At 48.3% G+C, this 18,831-nt stretch overlaps 1 protein-coding gene across 6 annotated transcripts in view; it reads left to right on the top strand.

Moving 5' to 3' along the window:
• The window catches only part of Wbp1l (WW domain binding protein 1 like), a 60,506-nt gene that overhangs the window by 25,708 nt on the left and 15,967 nt on the right, over positions 1–18,831 (top strand). Inside the window, exon 1 of one of the 6 annotated variants that reach the window (XM_041660941.1) lies at positions 4,959–4,975. The exons of the other annotated variants lie outside the window; for them this stretch is intronic. The gene's annotated coding sequence lies outside the window, so the exon portion shown is untranslated. Of the gene's footprint in view, positions 1–4,958; positions 4,976–18,831 lie in introns of those variants that run through there. 6 annotated transcript variants of the gene reach the window in all.

Genomic DNA, 18,831 nt, shown 5'->3' with positions numbered 1-18,831 from the left:
ATATGGCTGGACTTGTTGGGTCACACTGCAGCTTCCATGATGAGATTTGTAATTGCTTCCCTTTAAAATTTTTTTTAATCTTATTTTCTTACTTTTCTCTTGAATTTTGTTTATTTCGGTGGAGGGTGCGGGGGTACAGGGTGCATATGAAGGGACAGGCAATGAATGGGATCAAGATATGTGATAAGAAAAACAGAATATAAAAGAGTAGGTTGGGGAAAATTGTGTTACCGTCCTCATCGAGCTGCAGAGCAGTCCTCTGGTGCAGTTACAGCCCCACTGTCCTCTGATGCAGTTGGTGCAGTGACAGCCCCACTGTCGTCCTCTGATGCAGTTGGTGCAGTGACAGCCCCACTGTCCTCTGATGCAGTTGGTGCAGTGACAGCCCCACTGTCCTCTGATGCAGTTGGTGCAGTGACAGCCCCACTGTTGTCCTCTGGTGCAGTTGGTGCAGTTACAGCCCCACTGTCCTCTGATGGAGTTGGTGCAGTGACAGCCCCACTGTCCTCTGATGCAGTTGGTGCAGTGACAGCCCCACTGTTGTCCTCTGGTGCAGTTGGTGCAGTGACAGCCCCACTGTTGTTCTCTGGTGCAGTTGGTGCAGTGACAGCCCCTCTGTCCTCTGATGCTGTTGGTGCAGTGACAGCCCCACTGTTGTCCTCTGATGCAGTTGGTGCAGTGACAGCCCCTCTGTCCTCTGATGCAGTTGGTGCAGTGACAGTCTTGTGAGCACTTTCTCCTCTTCTTAACAAAAGTTGCCTTTTGCCTGCAAGCATGGTAAAATCTGGAGGGCACTGATGACATCAGCTTCTCGTAGTTCTGGAAAATGAATGGATGAAAATCCCCTTTCATTAGTAACTGGAGTACAGTGGAAAGAACAGGACTGGAAAGGCAGAGATTTGCACTCACTCCTCCGTGACTGTGAACCCCATCTCTGAAATGCAAATAATAATATTTGCTTGAGGAAGATTTCATAAAAGAATGTGTGTAAAACACTAGTACCTTGGCTGGCGTTCAGTAAGCACTGAACTCCGTGCGTGTGTTTGTGTGTGCGTGCGTGCGTGCGTGCTCACACAGGCCGGAGACATTGCATCCTGGAGCTGGAGTTACAGGTGGTTTTAGCCACCCATGGTGGGTGCTAGCAATCAAATTCAAGTCCTCTCTAGAAGCAATGCATAGTCCTAACTGCTGAGCCATCTTTGTAGCCCTGCTCATTCATTATTAAAGGACATGTGACTGCCGTGGTACAGGGCCAAGAAGCTGCAGGCCCCTTTGCAGAAGTTGAATGAGTTCAGTGACCATGTGTTTCTGTCATTCAGCATCCTGTGTGCTGACTTAGACTTGAGAAATCATCTTTTTTTTCTCTTTCTTTCTTTCTTTCTTTTTTTTTTTTTGGTGGGGGGTGCTTGTTCTCTCTGTAACTTTGCCTGTCCTGGAACTTGCTCTGTAGACCAGGCTGGCTTTGAACTCACACAGAGATCTGCCTGCCTCTGCCTCCCAAGAACTGGGATTAAAGGTGTGTGCCTCCGCCACCTGATGGCCATTTCTTACTTTACCAAGATACTTTCATCTTCTTTATGGGGGTGGCCAGAAGTTGGAGAAGGCCTGTGTCCCAGAACCCCAGCTCAGCCGAGAGAATGAGATGGTGGCGAGCACTGAATTAACCCCTCCCCCCCAGCACCCTCAATGATCAGCACCAGTTTTCTAGACTGGCTTCTGAGCAGTTTCCTGACAATAGGCTTCTGAATGGCCCTTACCACTCTGAGCTTTTGCAGGCCAGCCCTGCCTGCAGAAGGATTTGTAGCTTATGTAGTCTTGTTATTTCTAGTATCTCTTTACCTGACTGTCCTGTGTTGGGACCCTGTGCTGTCTAAAGGTCCCTCGATGGGACGTGAGAAAGGCCTGTTTTCCTGAGTCTGCCTACATTCATGTTTGAAGCCGTCTCTGCAGAAAGAGGCCAGGTTTCTCAAGGAGTGTGGCTTGTTCTGTGACATCGGGACAGGACCTAGTGGACAAGGACCCTGTCTGGTGATGGTGACTTTTCCCTGGGCAGAGCCAGGGGCTGTCCCTTCCTCCAGTGATTGCTCTTGAGTTTGAGCCACCCCCCTTTCCTTGAAGAGGTCAGTTTTAGTCCATGAAAACAGTAATTTGGTTATTTCAGAAACTTAATTTGGTTATATTAAAAAAATGTAAAATTCCTTGTCTTCCAAAAATTGCTTCTCATCTCTTAGCAGACTTCACTGGTTTTAATTCTCCATCCCTACACCTCTTGCTGTTTGCTGCTGGTCTGTAAGTGGACTGAAAGAACCCTAGATGTTGACCCGTCTCCATTTCTGTATCCTTAGTAGCCACTGCTTTTTGGGCAGAGTTTGAACCCTGGGCCTTATGGGGAGGTGGGGGGGGGGGGTGGCGGACTCAATAGGACACGACTTCTGTTGTTAGAAATAGTGATTCATTCCTTCAAGGTGACTTCTGGGCACGTGATCCCAGGAGACTAGGGCAGGAGAATAGGAAGTTGGAAATTAGCTTTGACTATGTAGTGAACTAAAGGCCAGCCTGGGCTATATGGCAATGTAGTGAACTAAAGGCCAGCCTGGGCTATATGGCAATGTCTCAAGAAAAGAAATAATGCCATATTTTTGTACTTCTTTAATTAGTGTTCTCTTCTATGATGTGCATTGCATTATAGATTAATGTATAGATTAATGTATATATTAATGCATATATTAATATATCGAAATGTATTATGTATTGTACTTATAAATACATAAGAATAAGAACTATATAGCCTTTGCAGTTCTCTGTGTCCATTACAGGAGCTCTGTGTAGTGAATAAAAACATATTTAAGAATTAAAAGATAAATCCTGGTCGGTGACTTAATTCTAAGTCATTTGTTCAGCTGCGAGAGGACCATCCCGCGAGCCACACCAACTCCTGAAAAGGCTGTTTGCTCTGCAGTGGCTGGAGTCTGGCGCACTGGCTTCCTTTCCTGGAAGTGCCATGGGGTTTACTAGACCGTTCCAGCTCAGGCTCTGCTTCCCGCTGGCTTTCTGTTTATTATTGTTTGGCTCTTTTGCTCAACACACTTGATTTCAGGAGCTCCCACTGAACTGTGACGCAAGGGCCCAGTCTTGGTTTCTGATAGTGCCTAACTTCTTAGTGTGTGTGGTTTTCAGTCAAGGTTTGGAAATCCTGCTTACCCGCCGACCACAAACACTCATGACATCCTACCCCTGAGCGTGGCTCCGCGGCACAATAGGAAGGCTGGGATAGACTGGGGCAGGCTCCAGCAGACGTGGAATGCGCAGGCGCCCCGCCACCCAACAGAGGTTCTGAAGTTTTGGGCCAAGCCCAGATTGTGCTGGGTTACTGTAAACCTGCCATGGTCAGGGAGCCAGCGACTCATTTCTTACCCATCTGGGAAATAAAAACTTTAGGCTTTGAACCTTGGGAATTTCTCTGCAGGCCGTTGCCTGAGGGACCAAGAGTATGGGGTCTGGGTGGGGATTGTGTGTGTGGATTGGGGGGGGGGGTCTTGTCTCATGGGGGGGGGGGCTTGGCTCCACAGTCCTCCGATCAGGACTTCCTTACGGGTTTTGTTAGAGCAGGCGCACCTGTGACGGCGACCTTAGTCCTACCCTGGAGTTCACAGAACACAGAATCCAGGAGCCACCAGAGCACGAGACCAAATAGAGCACAGTTATGTCCTTTATGTAGGGCGGTGTGCCAAAACTGGGGTAGTTTTAGTGTGGCCAGGGCGCGTGCAGGCAGATCTCTTGAGTTCAAGGCCAGTCTAGTCTACAAAACAAGTTCCAGGACAGCCAGGACAATACAGAGAAACCCTGTCTCGAAAACAAATAACAACAACAACAACAAAAAAAAAAACAAAAGCAACAACAAAACAGGGATAGTTTTGTTTGTGTGGGACACACACAAACAAACCCCTGTCGGCACCCATGACATTTAGCAATGCCGAGATCCTGTTGACTGATTCTGGGCTCAGGGGTGATGGCATGGAGATCCCTAGGATAGAGACTCCTGACACCAGTCTGCTGCTGTTCTGAGGGAGTGGGTGTCATGGGCCTGAAAGAGGAGGGCTCGCCGTGCAGGTAGAGCTGGCTTCAAACTCAGCCCTCCTGCTGCAGTCTCCCCAGTGCTGGGATTGTAGGCCTGCATCACTGTGCCTGGGATGGCTGATGTAAGGGAAGGAGAATGCACTTTTCCTTGCTTCCGAAGCCTGCATTTATGACCTGCCCAAAGACTTGGAATCTTACATCCAATTGCCCCCTCAGTCAGCAGGGACCATATCTCATAGAAATTTTGTGCGTGTGGGGAGGACATAAAACCAAACCCTTCTGGACCTGAAATCTCACCTCTTGCCCTGTGTGATGTGAACATCAACCCCCAGCAGGGCCAGATCTCAGTCTTGCCCAGATAACTCACAGCTTCCACGGCAGGCGGTAGTTACTGTAATAATAGAATATATTTCAAGGTAGTACCCCTTACAGTTCATTGTAAACTGTCTCATAACAGACCCATCCTGTACTCTTTCCTAAACCATCTGAGGCTAGCCTGGTGGTGGTGGCACGTGCTTCTAATCCCAGCACTTGGGAGGCAGAGGCAGGTGGATCTCTGTGAGTTCAAGGCCAGCCTAGTCTACAAAGCAAGTTCCAGGGCAGCCAGGGCTGCCCAGAGAAACCCTGTCTTAAAAATGAACAAACAAAAATCCAAGGCTGTCTTAACCTCTGAGCAGATTCTCTTTAGAGAATCCTTGTTTCTTTAAGTTTTTCAATCCTGGAGACAGCCTCTGTGTCCCAAATCTCTTTATTTATTTATTTTTTTAAATCTCATATCTATTTTGGAGAGGCCATTTTTAATGTCACTCTTTGTAGGAGTAAGCAGTAGCCTTGAACAATGTTGACCTTTTGATGCATAAATCTCCAGCCCTGGATTGGAAGCCGCCAGCCGCCTGAGGTGAACCGTGGTGAGTCTCGGCGCCAAACAGGAGCCTCTGCTGGTGGGATGAGGACAAAGACGGTGCTAAACCGAGGATCAGAGTTAAAATGAGGAGTGACATGTGGCTTGTGCGTGTTGCTGCTGGTGGGAGTGGTGGGTCTCGTAGAATAAGTCACAGCATTCGTAGCTCAGGGCCCCCTGAAAACAGCACCTTTTCCTGTGAGGCAAAGAAATGGGTATTTTAGAGCTGAGAGAGATGGTTCCGTGGTTAAGAGCCCTGACTACTCTTTCAGATGATCTGGGTGTGATTCTCAGCACCCACATAGTAACTTCAATTCCAGGGACTTCAATACCCTCTTCTGGCCTCCACGGGCACCAGGCGTGCATGTGGTGCACAGACATGCATGCAGGCAAGACACCCATGCACATAAAAATAGGTCTAAAGAAAGGAGGGGGTTTTTGTTTGACCAAGAGCCATTTTCAGGGTTCTATAAGTCACTGATAAACTGGGTGATCTCAGGGTTGGGTCTCTCAGTTGGTGGCACTTTTGACGTTTTACAGGTGACAAGGGCAAGCTGGCTAAGAGGTTTGAGGAGTTTGAGTGCCCCACACAAGTGTGAATTTTTATGTGTATACATGTCACCATTTGGAGAAATGACCCCATGGGCTTTTTTGAGTTACAAGTCATTTAGGGGTGACGGGTGACAGAGGCTGAGAACGCCTCAGTAGTCTGCTTCTAGCCCTTGTGCGCATGCGCGCGCGCACACACACACACACACACACACACACACAAACACACACTGAATTTTATTCATTTAGATTGTACTTGCAAAGGGGCAAGATCAACTTGATTGTTTGATCCTTTCTCTGTGTGTGGTGGGGATGCTCAGATGACTGTAGGGGAGGGGGTCAGAGGCCAACCTTAAATGTCCTTTCTTGGGACTGGCCCACTGTGGGTTTCGAGACAGGGGCTCACTGATTAGGCTCACTAGCCGGAAAGTCTCAGGATCCCCACGTCACTGCCTTCCTAGCCCTGGGATCACGAGTGTGTGCCACAGTGTCCAGCTTTTTTGTGGGTTCTGAGGACTGAGCTCAGGTCCTCGTGCTTGTACTGGTAACACTTTGCTGACTGAGCCGTCTTCCCAGTCCCCTCATGTAGTAATTGGAGCGGCAGGGCTGCATCCCCAGCACCCCAGCCGCCTGCTCGGCTAGCTTATGCCCCGAAATAATTACACAGACACTGTATTCTTTTAAACACCGCTTGGCCCTTTAGCTCTAGCCCTTACTGGCTAATTCTGATATCCCGATCAACCCATCTCTAATAATCGGTGAGCACCGGTCTTACCGGGAAAGGTTCAGCATGTCTAACCTGGCGGCTTGCTTCATGGCGTGTGTCTGCCCGGGAGCGGGGCATGGCGTCTCTCTCAGGCGTCTGCTCCCGAGAGGAGAGCTGTCGAGACTGAGCTCACTTCCTCTTCCTCCCAGCGTTCTGTTCTGTTTACTCCTCCCACCTATCCTCTAACCAATAAAATGGGCCAAGGCAGTTCCTTTATTAGCCAATGACCTTCCTCCATCACCCTCACTTTTTGAGGTAGGGGAGCCCAGACAAGCCTCAGACTCACAGAGGTGATCTTGAGCTACACTCCTCCTAGGATTCTTTGTTCCTGTGCCTGGCTTTGTGTTGTGCTAAGGACTGAGCCCAGGGCTTCATGCGTGCGAAGCGAGCACTCCACCAACGGAGCTACAGCCCTGATCTTGAATGTTTAGGGATCTTTTCAGCAATAAAAATCGAAACATTAACTTTTTTGTTGATTTTTATTGTTGGTGGTAGTACTCTGCTTGTTTTACTTTTGTCTGTTTTTAATTTTTGTTTTGTTCCATTTTACTTTTTGATATGCGGTCTCACTGTATGTGTAGCCTTGACTGTCCAGTCTGGCCTCTAACTCAGAGATCCACCTGCCACTGCCTCCTGAATCCAAAAATAAATATTTTACAATTTACTTTTATTATTATTTATGTGTATAAGTCTGTGATTGTGTGCAGGTGCCCATGGGGGCCACCAGAAGGCACTGCATTGGTTCCTATGAAACTGGGGTCCCTAGTGATTGTGAGCCACCTGATGGGGGTGCTGGGAATTGAACCCTGATCCTTCTGGAAGAGCAGCGAGCACTCTTACCTGCCAAAACATCTCTCTAACCCCTGTACTTCTGTTCTTATATGGGTATTTTTTACTTTAAAATCTTGGTGCTCCCCACCCCCAAACTTCCTTCCTTTCCTCCTTCTTTAAATGAAAAATAAGCGCTGGGAAGGTGGCTCAGTCAGTAAAGTCCCCAGGCTCCTGTGTGAAAAGCTGGATCGGGCTGGAGAGATGGCTCAGCGGTTAAGAGCACTGGTTGCTCTTCCAGAGGACCCAGGTTCTATTCCTAGCACCCACATGGCAGCTCACAACTCCAGTTCCAGGGGATCAGACAACCTCCTCTGACCGCTGCAGGTACCAGGCACTCAATGTGGTGTACATACGTACGCATAGGAAAACAGCCATATACATAAAACAAATATATATGATTTAAAAAGGTAAAGTTACCTGGTGGGGTCAAAAATAGACAACGAGCAGCTGCCTGCGCCCCTGCCTGCGCTCCTGCCTGCACCCCTGCTTTCACACTGCCAGCACCCCTGCCTCCAGCCTGTTTATTTCAACGTAATAAGGGTTGAACCCCCAGAGGGGGTGGGGGTGGGGTACCTTACTGAGTGGACTTTAAGAAAACCTTGGGGTGTGTTGCAACTTCGGATTTTCACTCTGGGATTTTCCTCTGGGGTCAGGTGACTCTTTGTGAGGATGTTGTCCAGGTTCCTAATAGCAACACAGGAAATGGATTTTAATCTCTCTGCTGGCTGCTCCGTGTGGGGCTGTTTAATGAGGACCCAGTTATGACGTGGCTTCAGCAGTAGCAATACTGGCCAGGTGGGAGTGTGCCGAGTGAATGTGCCATTTATTTCTAAGATGCATGTTTATGATTTATTGTGTTTTTTACAGAATGGGACAGAAGGTAAATGATTTAATGTGCTCTGCTGGGTAACTTTTGGGCGTGTTTGAGATTCTAGAAAGAACATTAGTCCTCATCTGTTACGGAAAGTATGGACTGTTTACTGGATGCTTGGCGTACATCCAAGATAGCGGTCTCAAACTTGAAAATATATGACATGCATAACCCAGGCAGTGTTTTATTTACTTTGTTAAAGTTTATTCTTTTTGATTTTGTGTGTTTGTTCTGCCTACATTCATGTTTGAGCATCACATATGGACCTACTGTCCACTGAAGTCAGACACACAGCCGGGAGTTGCCGTGTGGTACTGGGAATCACCACCCAGGACGTCTTCAAGAGCAACAAGTGCTCTTAGCAGTCAAGCCATCCCAAAAGGAGAGGTAGACTCAGCTGTGGCAGGAGCTGAGGGTGAATCAGGATGGCTACTCATTTATTGAAAAAAGGACTTTTCCTACTCCAATTGTACAATAGTTTAGCCACAGGCAAGGTTGAGAGCAGACTGGCTCAATGATTTAGGTACAAAAATGGCCATTAATTGATGGTGGCATTTTTCCTGAGAGGACAGTGCGAAGTTCAGCAAGCAGTGTGGGATCTGAGCCCTGCTGGAGCTGGACTCTGGGACTTATTTTTCATTTTTAAATATTTGTGTATGTATATATGTGTGTATGTGTGTTTTAAGACAGTTTCATGTAGCCCAGGCTGGCCTCAAACTTGCTATGTAGCTAAGGATGGCCTGGAACTCCTCATCCTCCTGCTTCTGCCTCTCAGGAGCAAGGGTTATAGGCCTGTGCTACTAGGCCTGTTTCAGGGAATGTTTTGGAAAAAAATTTCAGCCAAGTGGTGGTGGCCCATACCTTTAATCCCAGCATTCAGAAAGTAGAGGTAGGCAGGTCTCTGAGTTTGAGGCTAGCCTGGTCTACAAAGTGAGTTCCAAGTACACAGAGAAACCCTGTCTCCAAAAACAAGGTCAATTTTTAGTCAGCGATCCCAGAGGTCCTCACTCTGCGTTAATCAATCCCCGAGGGGAACCTAGGAGGTCCCCGGCGCCCTCAGAAAGGCCAGCACGCATCTGTCACCTCAGCGCTCTTTCTAGTACATCTCTGGTTTACCCACTAGGGGACTTTGTATCTAGAGAGCGGGACAGAGCCCTTAGGGTGAAGCACTGTCAGACTGCAGCTGTGAGACCCAGTCTTATCGGTGGACTCGCTGCCTCACGTAGCTCAGGCTGTTTGGTCTTTGGGGAAATGCTGAATTCCGCCAAACAGCTCAAAAGTCCATGCCCTGTTCTCCAGTGCACACATAAGGCTGAGACTTGGCTAACTTCCTGAAGTGGCTTGCTCTGTCAGAAAGAATGAGAGTTATCTTGTGTTAGCAAAGCTTAAAAAATAATTTCCAGACATGGTATATACTGTGGAGGCTGCAAAATTAGTATGTGACAGTCTCACACGGAAGAAAGGAAGGTAGACTAGTACGGAAGAATCAGCAGGCCAGGACCCCCCTTGCTTATTCAAGTGTCTCCCTAGTGTCCCTCTTCTCTTAGCTCTTTGTGTAGCCTCAAATTGCATTCTTCATGTTAGGGACGATAACACTGTCTTTACTTCATGGTTGTTAAAAGTACAGGTAGCAGGGCATGGTGGTGCACGTTTTTAATCCCAGCAATTGAGACGTAGAGGCAAGTGAGTTCCTGTGAGTTCTAGGCCAGCCTGGTCTACTTAATGAGTTCTAGGACTATTGAGTGAGACTGTCTCAATTCACCGCCTCTTCCTCCCCTCCCCCAATCACACAAAGTATGTCTGTATAGTTTTAGAGAATATTTTTCTTTCTCTCCTTCCTTCCTTCCTTCCTTCCTTCCTTCCTTCCTTCCGTTTTTGAGACAGAGTTTCTCTTTTGGATCCTGTCCTGGAACTAGCTCTTGTAGACCAGGTTGGCCTTGAACTCACAGAGATCTGCTTGCCAAGTGCTGGGATTAAAGGCGTGCGCCACCACCGCCTGGCTGAGAATAATTTTCATAAGCACCTATGGCTCTCTGAGGACCTAGAGAGCTGGCCCTGAAGGTCCCGCGTTGTCAGGATTTGGCACTCTCTTGTTTCACATCTGTCTTGTTGAGGAAGCTTTGTTCTCCTTTGGTTTCAGTCCCTACATCAGGAGACCTCTTTGCCAGTGGGTCTGTTTCTAGAGGGTCATTCCTAGGTTCAAGAATGGAAGACAAAATTATTTTGTTGTTTACTGTGTAGTTGGAAAGTAAATGGGAGAGTTTCAAAAGTATTGTCTTTAAAATCTCCGTAACCTGAGGGAGAAACTTGCTGCAACAGTGCTCTGAGCATCGCCGGGGAGGGGGGTGGCATTTTGCGGAGTGTAGGGACCCTGCCCTCGGCCGAGTTCTCCCCGAGATTCCCTGCACCCATCCACACCAGCCCTCTTTCTGGTCCTTGAAACACCATGTGCTGTACATATCCCTGCCTAGAGCAATGTTCCTGAAGTCAGGACGTCGTGTAAGCCAGTGTCTCCTTGTCCTTCAGGGCTTAGTTCAGACGCTGCCATCCCCTGCGCTTCCTGAACTCCACCTAGATCTTTGTCCTCTTTTGCTGTTGTGTTATCCTTGTAAAACCTATTATTCCTTAAATTTTACTTCTATTTGATAATGAGAGTGTATCTAAAATCTTCTTTATTGTTCTGTAATTTCATAAAATGAACCTAGATATCTTCATTGCCACCCCAGATTCCACATTGTACCTGCTCTGGACTTGTTTCCAGTTGTCTCCGAAAATGGTTCATCTTTTCTTCCTGAGCATTTTGTTGTCTTCCATCTCCATGTTTTTCTCCAGTCGAGAAAAGCACACTTTGCTGGGTAATTTTCTCAAATCTGCTCCCTAGTTTATTAATTCTCTTTTTAACTTTGTTAAATCTCTGTGTAACCCATCTATTGAAGGTTATTATTATTATTATTATTATTATTATTATTATTATTTATATGTGGGTAGGAAGCCTGCGTGCAGAAGTCTTCTTGCCTCCTACCATGTGGGTCCCAGGAATGGAACTAAGGTTACTAGTCTTAGTGACAAGTGCCTTATCTGTTGACGTCACCTCAGTGGCCCTGCATTTTTACTGTCATAGATGGTTTTTCCAAATCAATCTCTCTCTTTTTCTCTTTCTTCTCAATCACTCTTCCTTTTTTCTTTTGGCTTTTGGTTTTTCAAGATAAAATTTCTCTGTGTAACCCTGGCTATCCTGGAACCACTCTGTAGACCAGGCTGGCCTTGAATTTACAGAGATCCACCTGCCTCTGCCTCCTAACTGCTGGGATTAAAGATGTGCGCCACCACTGCGGGGCCTCACTCTTGCTCTTCCCAAAGACTCGGAGTGCTTTATGACTTTGCCTGTCGTACTTGTTCAGGGGCCCTTCTGATTTCTGTTGCATTATTTTGTGCTGCCAAAACAAGCATTGGTTGCCAGCTTTCCTTTGCTTGTATTCTCTTCTCATAGTTTATTCTTCCTTTTGGGCTTTAATTATTTGAAACTTCATCTTTGATTTGCATGTGCTCATGTGGCGATGCACAAACGTACAAGGGTGTGCATGCCACACGTGTGTGTGTGTGTGTGTGTGTGTGTGTGCGCGCGCACACACACACGCACTTGCATGAAGGCCAGAGGAGAGCCTTGGAAAGTCTTTGATGGGCGCAGAGCCTAGGGATCCACTTGTCCTGGTTCTCCAGTGCTGGGATTAGGAACGCACCTGCTGGGATTTACGTGTTTGCAGACTGTGCTCGAGGACTCATTCTTGCAGGTGCTTTTCCTGTTGAACAGTTCCTTACACTCCTTCCCTGCTGTCCTTTTCCTAGAGAGGGTCTTACCCTGTACCTCAGGCTAGCTTTTTATTCATGATGATCCTCCTGCCTCCGCTTGCTGAGTTCTGGAATTAGAGGTGTAAGTGACCACACCTGGCTGAAACCTACATAGGTCTTCTCTGAGCACTCCATTATCATGAGTTCCTTTTCCTCCCAGCTGCTATTATCATATTATTTGTTGAATTTTCCAAGTCCTGTTTGTGATGGATCGTGTTTTTACATATTTTATATTATACTTGTAAACATCTTCAGTCCAGCTTCCTTTGTGGGACCCCTTACTGTGTGTCTTAGAGTTTCTGCTGCGATAAAATTCCATGACCAAAAGCAACTTGGGGAGGAAAGGGTTTACTTCAGCTCGGGGTTCCACGTCACAGACCATCATGGAAGGAAGTTAGGGCAGGAATCTGGAGACGGGAATTGATGCCGAAGTTGTGGAGGGTGCTGCTTCCTGGCTCGCTCCCCTACCTTGCCCAGCCCGCTTTCTTACACGTCCTGGACACCCAGCCCAGGGTGGCAAAGCTTACAGCGAGCTGGCCACATTGGTCGTCAGCTAAGAAAATGCGCTACAGTCTGGGAGCATCATTTTCTGACTTGACTTCCAGAATAACTCTAGCCTGTGTCAGTTTGACATGAAACTAGCCAGCACCATTGACCCCTTGTCATCCTGACACACAAACACATGACCAACCATTCAACTAGAACCTTTATTTCTCATTTGTCCCCAGGATGGCATGTTAGCGTCACTTCTAGTCACAGGGCTGGGAGCTCGGCCTTGCACTGCATCCAGAGTTAGTTCTCCCCTTCCGCCGTGTGGGTCCTGGGGATTAACTCAGGTTGGCAGGCTTGGCAGCAGGCACCTGCACCCACTAAGCCATCTTGCCAGTCCAGGGACACTTTCTTTCAGAGACAAGGCCTCACTATGTAGCCAGTCTCATGATTCCTCCCTCATGATCTTGACTGCTGGGCTTAGGCAAACAGCACCATGCTCGGCTCGGAAACCATTTTTATTGTATTTGTAGTTTAAAGATCTTCAGGCCATGCAGGTAGTGCGAGTCCAGCCTCATGTTGGATTAGAGGAAACTGTCTCCGTCTCCATTCAGATCTTCATTCCCACTTTGTACTCATGGCTCTTCAATTTCTTCTGATCTCTGTTTCCCTTGGAGGGCTCTATCTTTTTGTGATTTGTTTAGACAGAGTCCTTCTCTGTAGCCTTGCCTGTCCTGGAACATGCTACGTAGACCATCCTGGCTGAGAACACGGGTCCACCTGCTGTGCCTCCCAAGTTCTGGGACTAAAGAAGTGTACCACCACGCTCAGTGGGTCCCGTCTTTATATGCTGGGTCTCAGTTCCACCTCCCTGTTTCAGATTTACCCCAAATCACCAAACTAACCCACTTTGCAGGGCACCCGGAAAGGTCCAGCCTCCATTCTGAGCGTGGTTTCTAGTTTCCCTCTGTCATTTCTGGTTCCTGGAGCTCTTCCTTGCGGGCTCAGCATCTAATGAAAACGCCCCTGCCGTGTAGCCGGTATTTCAGAGTAGACCTTTTGCCCGCTGTCCTTGCTGTCCTGCTTGTGCCTCTGCCCACACATTGCCTGGCAGATGAGGGCATCCGGTGCATAGCTAAGTGATTTAGGGGCACCGGGGAGAGCCAGAAGTGGGCACTCCCCTGTCATTTTCATGAGACAGCCAAGAGAGCTGGTATCCCGAATACTTCACCATCCAATAAAGGACTTCAGTTTTCCTATTTTTCCCTCTTAAACTTTAAGACTTCAGTGTTTTTCTAAGGATCTGAAGATGACGTTGGCATCAGCCAGTTGCTTCCAAGGTTTCCAGCCCCATAAACTGGCAAATTAAAACCATGCCTGGAGAACCTTTACTGCCCAGTGGCACTGAGAAAGCTCTCATGTTGATTAAATTGACCTTTCCTGTGGTTCAGCTAAGAAGAGCAACTGCAAGACGTGGAAACTGTTTAGGACACCATTAGTCCCTGGCTATGTCACCACTAAAGAAATGACATAATTGTTTGCTTATGTGCAGAAGATGCACTGTTCAGCCTCTTCTCATGGTTAGAGTGTCCTCACCGGTCCTGTGTTGGTTTCAGCTGCTTCGTCTTTGTGCCCCAGTTTTGTTTGGTGTCTCTTGGAGCTGCTCACAGTGAGCCGTGCCAGGGCCGTACACATGGAAGAGAGATCGCTAGTTCACCACTGCCGTCCTTAAGGTGAACGACTCAGCGTAACAGCACTTTCTAAAAATGTGTGTGGGGGTCATGCCTGCATGCGTGTCTGTGCACCATGTGTGTGCGGTGTCCTTGGAGGCCAGAGGATCTCCTGGCACTGGAGTTACAGATGGTTGTGAGCCGTTATGTGGTGCTGGGAATTGAACCCCTGTCCTCCGGAAGGGCAGCCAGTGCTCTTGACCAGAGCTGTTTCTCCAGCCCCAAGAACACTTGGGTTTTACAGTTCCTTTTTGATATGCTCTGCCTCTTACTTTACTTTTCTATATGGACTTTTCGATGTCTTTCCAGGAAAGGGTAACTGCAGATTTGTTTTTTCTTTTTTCTTTCTTTCTTTCCCTCCCTCTCTCCCTCCTTCCTTCCTTCCTTCCTTTCTTTTTCTTTTTATTATTTTTATTTTATGTGTATAGGTTTTCGCCTGAATATATGTGTGTGCACCATGTGCCTGCAGTATCTGATGAGGCTGAAAGTAACTTTAAAAATGTCAATCTGTCTGTCTTCTCCCTGGGTTGTTAGGCCCTGGCTCACCTAACCTCCCTACTTCTCCAGCCATCTCCTGGCCAAAGAAGTTTGCTGAGAGCGTTTTTATCCTGGAACGTTCTTCTTGGGCCTTTCCTGTAGTTACACACTTTCTAATCATCCTTTCCGTCCCAAGTAAAGCTTACCTTCCTCCCAGAAGCCATCTAGACTGCCTTGATTGGCCTTCGCGTCTGCGTGCTCCATCGCTGTTACACCTGTGATTGATTATTCCATCGTCTTTTATTAGATGGTTTAAATAAAGATCCTTCTAAGGTGGGAGGCTTTGTTCACTTGCCGTGTGTCCCCCGCCCCAGCTCAAGGCTGTCAGTAAAGGAGTAAGGGCTGCAGAAGGGGGGGGGGCGGTGGCTTGCACACTTTGCAGAAGTGGGGGGCAGTGGCTTGCACACTTCCATCCCTTCCTGGGGTGAGCTCCTATTCTTCCACTCCCTATTGTGTCAGAGCCTGGCATTTTGAGCTCAGAAGGGAGGAGCTTGGGCATGTCCCCTTTCTCACAGCTTGGTGTAGGTGAGGCACACTGTTCCCAAGTCTGAGAGCTGGGCCTTTGTCATTTCCCTCAAAAGCGAATCAGCAGCTAAGGATGGGAGAGTCGCAGAAGAGGCCCAGCCTCCACAGGGAGGCCGGGTGGTGGAAAGCTCTGGTCTGGAGTCACTCGAGCTTGATGGGGTCCCTTCCTTGCGTTGTGGCTCTGGGCCCTCAGCTCCCGTCTCTGCTTACTTCGTAGTTCCTTTGAAGTCTCAGTAAAGGACCCTGTGGAAAGCATTCAGAGCAGCGCTGGCACCTACCGTGCTTGCCTCAGCAGTTCCCATTCCCTCAGCCTGCCCTGCCTTTGTGGGGAGAGATCACGTGACCGTTGGCTCATCGTAGCATGTGATGTCCTGGGAAGGGAGAGGGACCGAGAAGACAAGGTTCCAAGCCTCAGGAAAATCAGTCCATACCACTCAGGCCTGGGCCGGGACAGTATGAGTGTCCTGTGCTTGAAGAGGCCTGGGGGAAGCGTGGCGAGTCATGGGGAGGGCTGGAAATTTTAGACCATCCTATTGTATGCTCTCTAGTTTCTCGCGTGTATGACGAGCCCCACAGGCCGCGGCAGCCTATTCTGTTTTTGCTGGTGCTGGGGAGGACAAAGTGCTGTTTGGATGGTCCTCCATGCCCAGCAATAACCAGGGCTCACGGAACAATGCTGATAGCCGCCTGGGGAAACCCCGTGCAGGAATGGGGCTTTGGTCTCAGACCTAACTCACTCTTAACTACTTGAATTCTGTGGGTACTGACCTACAAGCGGTCTTTGACATCCCCTCCCCCCAGTGGTGATCTCTGGCTGGGCTGCTGCTTATGGAGAGGCTTGAGCGAGAGGAGCCATGGAGTTTATGAACTCTTACATTGACTTGTGGATGCGGTGTCGGAGGTGTGATAAGGCAAGGGGTTTGAAGAAACCAGACAGAGCCTGCACTTAGCATGCATGAGACCTTGAGTTCCATTCCCAGCACCCAAACCAACCAAACAAACCAAAAAGCCGTAAGATTAAAGATGTTACAGGTCACGTTAACTGTAGGGCAGTCATATCTATCGCCCAAAGTCTTGTTCCTATGAAGTGGCAGGACTGAGGTGGAATCTAAGCCTGCCAGGTTCTTTTCCCGCCGCAGGGCTGACTGGCGGAGCCCACTTCTCATCCCTGTAACCCTCCTTGGTCCTCCTTCATCCTCTTTGTATCTTGCATGCTAACAGCCTCTGAGCCTACACCCTGTCTTCACTGCCTGCCTCCTTTGCCTTTTCATTCCGCAGAGGGGCAATTCCCTAGAACAAGACTGGTGCAGAGTGCAGGGGTGTCCTGCCTTTGGGGATGAAGGACCAGTGCGGAGCAGGCACGGGGCGGGCTAGGCAGTTGACTTAAAGCGAGTTTGAGGAACTGGATTAAGGGGTGCTGGGACAGCTAGCTCTGCACTGGAGCCCAGCAGCGAGGCAGAGTGAAGGGGGGTCCTGTTTCTAACAGGAGTGTGGAAGAGCCAAGAGCAGAGCCCACACCAGTAGGTCTTGAGGGCGTTACTTGTTTAGATTCCAAGTGTGTTTGTCACACGGGTCATGTTGCCGCCTGTGCCTCATCTGGTGGGTTTTCCCCAGGCAGAAGGCTCTCTGGATGTATTTGCCGGGGAAGAGGAAGCATGCCCTGTTTTAAAGCTACATGAATACTTTAAACTTGCTTTTCAAATTAGTGTCAAAAGAGTGGCATTGGCAGGACTTGGTGACTCGGAGAGACTTGATATCCTCATGAAAGGAGTGGTTTGCTCTGAAGCCAGAGTGGCTGGGTTCTGGGAACGGAGCAATGCAACTCTGCTGTCCCCACATGCACCATGCCTCTGAGAGGCCGCTAATCAGACAGCTGCTTTCGCTGGGCTCGGGGACGCGAGAATAAAGAACTCGGCAAGGCTGCGAGACTCGCTGCAGCCTTTACTGCCCTTTCGTGGCTTCCTTTGGAGCTTGTTCATCCTGAGGTGTAAGAGTTCTTTCTTAAAATTAGTGTTGTCTTCTCTTCTTGTGTGCGTGTGGGTATGCACACTTATTCTGTGTGTATGCACATGTCACAGCACACAGGCAGATGTCAGAGGACAACTTCCGTGAGTTGGCGCTCAGACTCAGTTTACCCATTGGGTCATCTTGCTGGCCTGGGTAGAAGACTTTAAAGAGCTGTGGGAGCCCTGAAGGTGTGTGGAAGAGCTGTGCCCTGCGGAAGGATCTGGTACACAATTGTGCCCATTCTCCTGTCTCCTCCTGTAGCTGCCTGGCCTTAGATGCTCACCAGAATGCTTTGTTTATGCTTGAAGCCAACGTAGTAAGGCTAGAGCTGGCCATGTGACTTGAGTTTCCCCTGGCAGCCGTCTGCTGGGATGGACGCCAGTGGGCAGGGGCAGTAGATGCAAATGTTACCCGTCGGGTTGTGTTTCTTTGCTCGAGCAGGGTTTTTCTTCATAACTTTGAGCTTGTTAAAGTTAGGAACAATGTTTTCTTTATCTCTGTGTTCCACTTACCCAAGATGGTGCTTGGCACAGACTGATGATAGTAAATGAAACACTGAAAGCCAGGTATGGCAGATGGCTTGTGGAAGTTTCATCATACATGTGTGAAGTTGCTCAAAATACTTCTTAGCGGAGGTTAAGGTTAGTTCGTATGTTACTTCATTCGTGTGTGTGTGTGTGTGTGTGTGTCTGTGCACGGGTGTGCATGGGAAGGCTAGAGGCTGACATTTACTGTCTTTCTCAGTTATTCTCCACTTCATGTTTTTAATATATAATTTATTTTATGCTCACTGGTGTTTTGCCTGCATGTATGTCTGTGTGAGGGCACCAGAAGCCCTGGGACTGGAGTTACAGACAGTTGTGAGCTGCCATGTCGGTGCTGGGAATTGAACCCAGGTCCTCTGGAAGAACAAGCCGGTGCCCCTAACCACGGAGCCATCTCTCCAGCTCCTCCACTTCATTTTTTGAATGATGGTCTCTCACTGCACATGGTGTTTACCAAACCAGCGAGGCTGGTTAGCTGGCATCTTCCTGTCTCCATCAGGTCCTTTATGTTGTGATAGGCTCCTCATCTTGCATCTACCCCTACCATGTTGCTAGACTTGGAGAAGTGCACCACCGTGCCCAGATTTTTATGTGGGTCCTAGGGATCCAAACTTAGTTCCTAACGCTTACACAGCAGGCACACTGCCAGCTGAGCTATCTCCAGCCTCTGCCTCCTCTTTGACACAGATACTGTATCCTAGGATGGACTTCGCTCACTGTGAAGCCCAAGCTGGTCTTGAGCTCAAAGCCATCCTCCTGCCTCAGCCTCCAGAAGTTTAGGCTTACACATGTAGCCACCATGCCTGGTTGGCATTTCATAGCTTTAGTGGGAAATAGATTTTAAAAAGTTCACTCCCATCCTCGTCCCCCAATGCTATGAATAGAATTTGGCAAAGTGCTACGTGGTTGCTCGGCAGTGCCCTTTATGTAACTGCCCTGATGAGGGACCATGTGGATCGTGGATCAAGTCAGGACTTTCAGGACATCATCCAATAAGTAAAAATGCTCTAGGTAGTTTCTGGGCCTCCTGAATAGGTTTGCCACTTTTTTTTTTTTTTTTTGAGTAAAGACTCAGAGGAAATGATTTTGTGGTTTTGTTTTGTGTATCTGTTTATTCGGGGTTTGTTTTTGGGTTTGTTTGTGGTAGGGTCATG

Source organism: Microtus oregoni, unplaced genomic scaffold (genome assembly GCF_018167655.1).
Source record: "Microtus oregoni isolate MIOR12 unplaced genomic scaffold, Mior012 000012F_ref0000307, whole genome shotgun sequence".
Lineage (NCBI taxonomy): Eukaryota > Metazoa > Chordata > Mammalia > Rodentia > Cricetidae > Microtus > Microtus oregoni.
Note: the sequence above shows the minus strand (reverse complement) of the source record. Positions and strands in the feature narration are given on the sequence as shown.